The sequence below is a fragment of the Aquarana catesbeiana genome, linkage group LG05, assembly GCF_042186555.1.
Source record: "Aquarana catesbeiana isolate 2022-GZ linkage group LG05, ASM4218655v1, whole genome shotgun sequence".
Lineage (NCBI taxonomy): Eukaryota > Metazoa > Chordata > Amphibia > Anura > Ranidae > Aquarana > Aquarana catesbeiana.
The window spans coordinates 639489109-639499372 of NC_133328.1; the positions used below are offsets into that span (position 1 = coordinate 639489109).

General features: G+C 49.2%; 1 pseudogene; it reads left to right on the forward strand.

Moving 5' to 3' along the window:
• Positions 1 to 1329: 1329 nt before the first annotated feature.
• Positions 1330 to 1530, forward strand: LOC141146466 (U2 spliceosomal RNA; annotated as a pseudogene).
• Positions 1531 to 10264: the final 8734 nt, after the last annotated feature.

The window sequence follows — 10264 nt, forward strand, 5'->3', positions numbered from 1 at the left end:
GTTTAGAAGTCTCGGAGTCTGTCAATTATCATTGCATCTACTTAAGGGTGTCCTGGCTCTAACCCTCTCTCCCACAGTGCTGTTAAGAGACAATAAATCTCTTTTGCATTCAAAAAGTGTCTGGCGTCCATCACTCCATGTTGTATTACACCCACCATGCCTTGTAACCCACTCTACAAAGACGGATGTCAGCTCTCCCTAACTCTTGGGGTCATCATTGGGTCTCTAAGGGCCCGGGACTTTGCTACATTTGGTGCCCAACGTGGGGCAAAGGCATTGATCCTGCAGCAGCCGCCCATAGCTACAGCTACATCAGGATTTCGTCCGGCTCCGTGGGAGGGTGGTAAGTAACATCTTTGCTTCGTATAGACTGTGTTATTGTGCATTCCAACAATGTGGGGAAGAACCAACAGGTCTCATTGCTCATGGGAGAGTGCCAGCCTGGTCTTTTGACACTTTACGCCAGCGCTGCAGGGGTTAAAATATAATTAAACTTTTGGCACACCGTGCAGAATGAAAGGCGGGCGCTGAAGTTTCCAGAGAGTGTGTGGACCAATCCTCTGGCAGGGGGAGGATAAGGAAGTGCTGCCACGTGTGCTTGGTTGTTGGGTGGAGAAGATGGCGCAGTTTGGAAGTACGATGTCGGATTGGAAGGTGTTTGTTCCGGGTGTTGGCCCTGGTCTGAGCAGGTCTAAGGGCATCCTGACCGACACCAGAGTGCGGTATACACCTATGGCTGGAGGCTATGAAGCCTTGGGACTGATTTGCGGGAAGTGTTCTGGCTTGGCCACGCACCTGCAGCCTTGGTTCGTCTGTGGACGCTGCAGGGAACCCCTGCTTGAGGTAGTCTCACCAGCCCAACCTCCATGGGCACTACAAGCGGATTGGGACAAGAATGTCGCTGTTCCAGCTGGGAACGGCATTGAGAGTCCCCCTGCTATCACCCGGCTTGTACGAGAAGCTGCTCCTCTCATCTCTGGCTGCTCCGGGACCCAATGCTCTGTTTATCCCTCGAGGCCATAGACGTACCCACCTGCGTTCTTGATGGTGGAACCACCTGGGAAAAAGACGCCGGAGTCCGGCAAGCCTGAAACGGGTGAAAGTAGTGTGCCAGTGGGGGGGTAGTACCTGTGGCCACTGGGGGAGACAAGGTTTTTGCACCAGTTGCTGCTAGTTCCAAGCACAATCTACTCCTGGCCGAAGAGTGCTCCACTATCTCCGATTCGGATATCCCATCCGATCGGATCTCTGAACTGTTTTCAGACACTTTGTCATGGACTGGAAAGTGGAGTGATAGTGAAGAGGAGCAATTATGTGAGCAATTATGTGACCTTTTCTGGTCCTTTGGCTAAGATCAAGTGTAGTATCTGTTCTCATCAGTGTCCATTAGGGGTGCTCTACAGTCATTCTGGCTTTATGGCCAGCATGTTTGTTTGTACAGCACTCCTGCTGGTATGATTGGGGGGAAAATCCCGATGGGCAGGAAATTTCAACAGAGCGTGCACCACGCGGTGGTTTGGGAGTACTTCCCTGGCGTGGAGTGTTCTGAGGGGCCCAGTGTCTCCTGATTTGAGTGGTGCTACAGTGCCTTGAAAAAGTATTCATACCGATGGAAATTTTCCAGATTTTGTCATGTTACAACCAAAAACGTAAATGTAGTTTATGGGGATTTTTGTGATAGGCCAACACAAAGTGGCACATAATTGTGAAGTGGAAGGAAAATGATAAATGGTTTTCAAATTTTTTTACACATAAATATGTGAAAAGTGTGGCGTGCATTAGTATTCAGCCCCCTTGAGTCAATACTTTGTAGAATCACCTTTCTCTGCAATTACAGATTTTTGGGGATGTCTCTACCAGCTTTGCACATCTAGAGAGTGACATTTTTGCCTATTCTTTGCAAAATAGCTCAAGCTCTGTCAGATTGGATGGAGAGCGTCTGTGAACAGCAATTTTCAAGTCTTGCCAACTGTATTTAGGTCTGAACTTTGACTGGACCATTCTAACACATGAATATGCTTTGATCTAAACCATTCCATTGTAGCTCTGGCTGTATGTTTAGGGGTCGTTGTCCTGCTGGAAGATGAACCTCCACCCCAGTCTCAAGTCTTTTGCAGACACTAACAGGTTTTCTTCTAAAATTGCCCTGTATTTGGCTCCATCCATCTTCCCATCAACTCTGACCAGCTTCCCTGTCCCTGCTGAAGAAAAGCATCCCCACAACATGATGCTGCCACCACCATGTTTCACGGTGGGGATGGTATTTTCAGGGTGATGTGCAGTGTTAGTTTTCCACCACACATAACGTTTTGCTTTAAAGGGGTTGTAAAGGTAAATTTTTTTTTTTTTTTTTTTTAAATAACAAACATGTTATACTTACCTTCACTGTGCAGCTCGTTCTGCACAGAGTGGCCCCGAACCTGGTCTTCTGGGGTCCCTCGGCAGCTGTTTCAGCTCCTCCCCGCAAGCATTAACCACCTTAATGCGAGCTCCCTCGCATGGTTAGTGCTTGCGGGCACGCTCCCGTGATACAGCCGGCGGCTATAGCCGCTCACTGTATCACTCGGCCCCGACCCCCAGCGCGCCGCGTCATTGGATGTGATTGACAGCAGCGCGAGCCAATGGCTGCGCTGCTTTCAATCCATCCACTGTAGCCAATCAGCGGCCAGGGTGAGCGGAGGAATAGATGTCGGGAACGAGAAGCTGACTTTCAAGGCGTCAGGTAAGTAAAACGGGGGGGCTGGGGGCGGCGGTATTGTCAGAAGTTTTTTCACCTTAATGCATAGAATGCATTAAGGTGAAAAAATGTTTACCTTTACAACCCCTTTAAGGCCAAAAAGTTAAATTTTGGTGCCATCTGACCAGAGCACCTTCTTCCACATGTTTGCTGTGTCCCCCACGCGGCTTTTTGCAAACTGCAAACGGGACTTCTTATGGTTTTCTTTAAAAAATGTCTTTCTTCTTGTCACTCTTCCATAAAGGCCAGATTTGTGGAGAACACGACTAATGCCGCGTACACACGGTCGGACTTTCCGGCATACTTGGTCCGGCGGACCAGAGTGTGCCGGACAATCCGCCCGTGTGTGGGCGGCGGCGGACTTTTCCGGCGGACTTCTTCCCAAAAGCCCGCCGGACCTAAATTTAAACATGTTTGAAATCTTTCCGTCGGACTCAGTTTCGGGCGGAAAGTCCGCTCGTGTGTGTGCTGGTCCGACGGAAAGCCCGCTCGTGTGTATGCTGGTCCGACAGACCAAATACGACACGAGGGGATGGTATTGCATCTCGCGCTCGCTGCAATAGGAAAAACAAATCTTCCTATTGCGGCGAGCGCGGGGCATACCAGGCCCTTAGGTCTGGTATGGATTATAAAGGGGAACCCCGCTACGCCGAAAAAACGGCGTGGGGTCCCCCTAAAATCCATACCAGACCCCGATCCGAGCACGCAGCCTGGCCGGTCAGGAAAGGGGGTGGGGACGAGCGAGCGCCCCCCCCCCCCTCCTGAACCGTACCAGGCCGCATGCCCTCAACATGGGGGGTGGGTGCCTTGGGGGAGGGGGCGCCCCCCCCCCCAAAGCACCTTGTCCCCATGTTGATGAGGACAAGGGCCTCTTCCCGACAACCCTGGCCGTTGGTTGTCGGGGTCTGCGGGCGGGGGCTTATCGGAATCTGGGAGCCCCCTTTAATAAGGGGGCCCCCAGATCCCGGCCCCCCACCCTATGTAAATGAGTATGGGGTACATGGTACCCCTACCCATTTACCTAGGAAAAAAATGTAAGTAATAAAACACACTACACAGGTTTTTAAAATATTTTATTAAACAGCTCCGGGGGGGGGATCTTCCTCCGGCTTCGGGGGTCTTCTTCCGGCTTCGGGGGTCCCTCCGCTTCATCTTCTCCCGGCGTCCGGTTGGTTCTTCTCCGCTCTCCGGCCTCTTCTCCCGGTGTCGCAGGTCTTCGGCCGGCCCCTCCGCTCTCTTCATGTAGCTCTATTGCGAGCGGAGGTCCGGACTTCTGGGCTTCTTGGCTTCTTGGCTTCTTGGCTTCTCTTCTCTTCCCCCAGATGTTGACACGACGCTCTCTCCGGCTGGACTGGTCTCTGAGGGCTGCGTTGTGACTTATATAGGCGGTCGACCACACCCCCTAAAACGTCACAGTCCCAGCATGCCCAGGGACTGTGACATCATATGGGGGCGGGGTCTCCGCCTATATAAGTCACAACGCAGCCCTCAGAGACCAGTCCAGCCGGAGAGAGCGTCGTGTCAACATCTGGGGGAAGAGAAGAGAAGCCAAGAAGCCAAGAAGCCAAGAAGCCCAGAAGTCCGGACCTCCGCTCGCAATAGAGCTACATGAAGAGAGCGGAGGGGCCGGCCGAAGACCTGCGACACCGGGAGAAGAGGCCGGAGAGCGGAGAAGAACCAACCGGACGCCGGGAGAAGATGAAGCGGAGGGACCCCCGAAGCCGGAAGAAGACCCCCGAAGCCGGAGGAAGATCCCCCCCCCGGAGCTGTTTAATAAAATATTTTAAAAACCTGTGTAGTGTGTTTTATTACTTACATTTTTTTCCTAGGTAAATGGGTAGGGGTACCATGTACCCCATACTCATTTACATAGGGTGGGGGGCCGGGATCTGGGGGCCCCCTTATTAAAGGGGGCTCCCAGATTCCGATAAGCCCCCGCCCGCAGACCCCGACAACCAACGGCCAGGGTTGTCGGGAAGAGGCCCTTGTCCTCATCAACATGGGGACAAGGTGCTTTGGGGGGGGGGGCGCAGGGCGCCCCCTCCCCCAAGGCACCCACCCCCCATGTTGAGGGCATGCGGCCTGGTACGGTTCAGGAGGGGGGGGGGCGCTCGCTCGTCCCCACCCCCTTTCCTGACCGGCCAGGCTGCGTGCTCGGATCGGGGTCTGGTATGGATTTTAGGGGGACCCCACGCCGTTTTTTCGGCGTAGCGGGGTTCCCCTTTATAATCCATACCAGACCTAAGGGCCTGGTATGCCCCGCGACGGGGCTAGCAAGGTGTCAATCTCGCCGATAAAAGCGGCAAGATTGACATCCTTTTCTAGTCCCGTCGCACCTGAGTCACGTTCAAAATGAACGGACTTGTCCGTGTGTGGGCAAGTCCGTTCATTCTGAAAGTCCGCCGGAACTCCGGCGAAAGTCCGTCGGAAAGACGGGCGGACTTAGCCCGCCGGAAAGTCCCGGCGTGTGTGGGCAAGTCCGTCCGTTTTAAAGTCCGGCGCACCTGGCGGACAAAGTCCGTCGGAAAGTGTGCCGGACCAAGTAGGATAGAAAGTCCGCTCGTGTGTACGCGGCATAATAGTTGTCCTGTGGACAGATTCTCCCACCTGAGCTGTGGATCTCTGCAGCTCCTCCAGAGTTACCATGGGCCTCTTGGCTGCTTCTCTGATAAATGCTCTCCTTGCCTGGCTGGTCAGTTTAGGTGGACGGCCATGTCTTGGTAGGTTTGCAGAGGTGCCATACTCTTTCCATTTTCGGATCATGGATTGAACAGAGCTCCATGAGATGTTCAAAGCATGGGATATTTTTTTATAACCTAACCCTGCTTTAAACTTCTCAGCTTTATCCCTGGACCCTGACCTGTCTGGGGTGTTCCTCGGCCTTCATGATGTTGTTTGTTTACTAAGGTTCTCTAACAAACCTCTGAGGGCTTTACAGAACAGCTGTATTTATACTGAGATTAAATTAAACACAGGTGGATTGTATTTACTAATTGCGTGATTTCTGAAGGCAATTGGTTCCACTAGTTAGGGGTATCAGAGTAAAGAGGGCTGAATACAAATGCACGCCACACTTTTCAGATATTTATTTGTAAAAAATGTTGAAAACCATTTATCATTTTCCTTCCACTTCACAATTATGTGCCACATTGTGTTGGTCTATCACATAAAATCCCAATAAAATACATTTAGATACAGTCGCTAATGTCACACAACTGGGAGGCTCATGGCACAGTCCTCTGCGCCCTAAGCCCACCCTTTTTTGAAGCCTATTAGAGCCTCAGACTCTAATCACGAGCTTCCAGAAGAAAAAAAAAACACCATTGAAATCCATGCGTCCGGCGCCCCGCATGTAGAATATGGGGCCGGACGCAGGGACAGGGAGGGCGGCGTCCGTTCGCCTTGAATGAGCGGCCGCCACTGGTCAGTTAGCTGATGTCCCGGCGATCTCCTGCCCCGCTCTGAGGACTACAGAGGGAGGGGCTGAGGTTCCCTCAGGAGGTCACGTGACCGCTCAGCAGCGGTTTTGCATAAGGTATTGCGCTGCATCATTTTTAAAAGACAAAGTCACTAAGCGATATAACAGAGGGTATTCTTGTTAGTATTGAAAGTTATTGCACATAGTATGGCAGCAGCAGGGGAGGGGCAGAGAGGACACGGCTCACACACGAGCTGACAGGCAAGGAGGGAGGAATAGGAGGAGGGAGAGGACGGAGCAGGACTGCGGATGATATATGCATGTAAACTGATCACCTTGTCAGGGCTCAGCAACCATAATACATACTGGTCAGTTTACAGGGGGAGGGCAGAACCAGGCATGCTCAGCCAGGTATTTTAGGTGACAGAAGGGGCCAAATGACACAGCACAAGCACTGTGTTGTATAACATGCTTTCAAGGATCAGTTATATACAAATATATATATAGATATATATATATATATCTATATATATATCTATATATATATATATATATAGATATATATATTATATATATAGATATATATACCGTATTTATCGGCGTATAACACGCGCCGGCGTATAACACGCACCCCAAGTTTAGGAGGGCATTTTAAGGAAAAAAACTTTTAGGAGGGAAGTTTAAGGAAAAAAAACTTACATTTAAATGCCCATCAATGCAGCCTCATCAGTGTTCATCGGTAGCCTTGTCCATCATTGCAGAATGATCAGTGTCCATTTGCAGCTTGCCCAGTGCCGTTTGCAGCCTTGCTAAGTGCCATTTTCAGCCTTGCCCATTGTCATAAGCAGCCTTGCCCTTAGTCATATGCAGCCTTGCCCAGTGCAGCCTTGCCCAGTGCAGTCTTGCCTAATGCCGTGTGCCGTTTGCGCCATTTAAATCTGCCACTCGTCACGCCGCCCCGCCTCCCTGCTGAGGATGAGAAGGGAGCGCTTCCAAAAAAGGCAGAGCCGAGTATACTGTGTACTCGGCTCGGCTCCGCTCGCAGTCCCGCCCAGTCCTGCCATTGCACGGAGTGTTATGTCCATCAAAGGAGCTGGGTGGGACTGCGAGTGGAGCCGAGCCGAGTACACAGTATACTCGGCTCGGTCTTTTTCGGAAGCGCTCGCTTCTCATCCTCAGCAGGGAGGCGGGGCGGCGTAACGGCGTGACTGCGAGTGGAGCCGAGCACTCGGCTCGGTCTTTTTCGTCGGCGCTGTTTTTTTTGCGTCGGCGCTCGTTTTTTTTCCGTGGCGCTCGCTGTTTTTTGGCACACAGAGAGTGGGGATCGGCGTATAACACGCACCCACGATTTTCCCCTGATTTTAAGGGGAAAAAAGTGCGTGTTATACGCCGATAAATAATGTATATAACTAATGAAATAAAAACTGAGAAGTAAAAAAAATAAAATAACAGAAAAAGATGACATCTAAATCAAGAAAGAATAAGCCATAAAAGATAAAAGTAAAATCAGAATTAAAAATAGAAAGTAAGGAGTAATAGAAGTAAAGAAAAAATAAATAGAAAAAAGGAAGGGGGGGTGGGAGAGGGAAGACACAAAGATGTCGGACAACTAAAAATAAAGCAAAATGGAGCAGGTTGATATATGGGTAAACAAAAAAAAAGGGGGGGGGTAATTAGGAAGTAGAGAGGGGGAAAGCGAGAATAGAAATAGAAGGGCAGAAGACAGGAAGGAAAGGACTAAAGAAGAGAAAGGACAGTAGGTAACAAGGCGAGCGAGAGTCAAAGCGGCTATGGGTCAAGGGCTTTCTAGCTCCAAGGTAATATGCATGGGGGAAGGAGAGGGTCATAATCACATAACCTACACATAGTAAAGACTAATATTTCACCCCCCAATGTTTAATGTACTCAAGGCTCACCACCGCACAATAGTCAAAAGGGCAAAGAAGGAAAAGGAAGAAAAATGAAACCAGTAAACCGATGGTCCTGATGTACAGGTTACAATCATACAATCAGCCAAGTCAACAGATCAATTATATCTTGTTTAAAAAAACATGTAAATGATAGGTTGGTGTTGCGTCCCCCGGGGTGTACTGTACTAAGGGTGTGAATCCAGTAGGCCTCACGTTGTAAAAGACGACGGTCACAGTTTCCACCACATGCTCCATGCCCCTCACTTCATGTATTTGATGTATTTGCTTAACAAAATGTACAGCCACCGGTTTCTTCAGATCAATCTGTACGCCTTCATCAGTCTTGGACAGGGCTACCCTTATGTTGATAAAATAGAGAGGTAGGGTGCTACTACCCAATAAGATCGGACATTTTTTTTTATTCCAGACCTACCTGGGTGCGGAAAGGCAGTCGCACAGCTTCCATAGCAATCATGAGAAAAGATGCTTGCTTGCTCTTTAACCGCTTCTGGACCGCCAACCGCATATATACCGTGGCAGGGCGGCCCAGCTGCACAAAATCACATACCTGCATGTTATTTTGTGCACGTGGTCTAGGGGGCGTGCGCATGCGCTGCCGTAGCCCCGCTCCTGCTGTGATTGGAGCAATTGCCGCTGGGACTGGCTGATCGTTCAGAGGAGAGACGGAACCGTTGTAAACAAGGCAGACCGCTGTCCAGTCAGAGAGTAAAAGAGAGATCTTGTGTTTCAGGTAAGCTGAAATACGGATCTCTCTTTTCCTCCCATACATCCACTCCACCACACAGTTAGAAAGCATTCCCTAGAGCAGTGTTTCTCAACTCCAGTCCTCAAGGAGCCCCCAACAGGTCATGTTTTCAGGCTTCCCATTATTTTGCACAGGTGATTTGATTCATTTCACTGCCTTAGTAAATTACCACAGCCATTTCATCTGAGGGAAATCTTGAAACTGGACTGGAGTTGAGAGGCACACAGTTAACCCTTTAATCCCCCCTGGTATTAACCCCTTCCCTGCCAGTGTCATTTATACAGTGATCAGTGCATTTTTTTTTTTTTTAGCACTGATCTCTGTATTGGTGTCACTGGTCCCCGAAAAGTGTCACTTAGTGTCAGATATGTCCACCGCAATGCCGCAGTCCCACTAAAAATCGCCGATTGCCACCATTACTAGTAAAAACAATTAAAAAAATTAATTAATTTAGTCCCTAAATCTATCCCATAGTTTGTAGACGCTGTAACTTTTGCGCAAACAAGCCAATCAATATACACTTACTGGGATTTTATTTCCCAAAAATATGTAGCAGAATACATATTGGCCTAAACTGATGAAGAAATTAGATTTTTTTTTTACATTTTTTTATTGGGAACGCTTTATAGCAGAAAGTAAAATATACAGTTGGATCTTGGATTACCAGTATAATCTGTTCCAGGAGAATGCTTGTAATCCAAACTCGCATATCAAAGCGAGTTTCCCCATAGGAGTCAATGGAAACGAAGATAATTTGTTCCACAAGGACTTCTATTGCATGCAATGCTGCATGTGGCCACAGGTGGGGGGGACCCGGAGAGACTCGGAAATAATCGGAGACCGCTCGGCTGCACTCGGAAAGGCTCCGAAACACTCAGGAACCTAGTATTTCTGAGTATTTCTGAGTATTTCCAAGCGGCTCTGAACGGCTTCGAGCGTCACCGGTGCCCCTGCACCTCTGGCCAAATGTGGAACTGCACACCGCAGAGGCTTGAATCCTGCTCGTTTTGAGAGACAACACTCGCAAACCGAGTCAGAATTTTAAAAAAATAATAAGCTCGTATTGCAAAATGCTCCTTAACCGCGGTACTCGCAATCCGAGGTTCCACTGTATTGTTTTTTAGTCAAAATTGTCTGTCTTTTTTTGTTTATAGCGCAAAAAAAAACAAAAAACCCAGAGGTGATGAAATACCACCAGAAGAAAGTTCTATTTGTGGGGAAAAAAGGGCATCAATTTTATTTGGGTACAGCGCCGCATGACCGGGCAATTGTCAGTTGAAGTAACGCAGTGCCGTATCGCAAATAATGGCCTGGTCATGAAAGGGGGTAAAACCTTCCGGAGCTGAAGTGGTTAAAATTTTCAAAATTCTTGATTCTCCATAGTTACATAGTAGGTGAGTTTGAAAAAAGACACAAGTCCATCAAGTCCAACC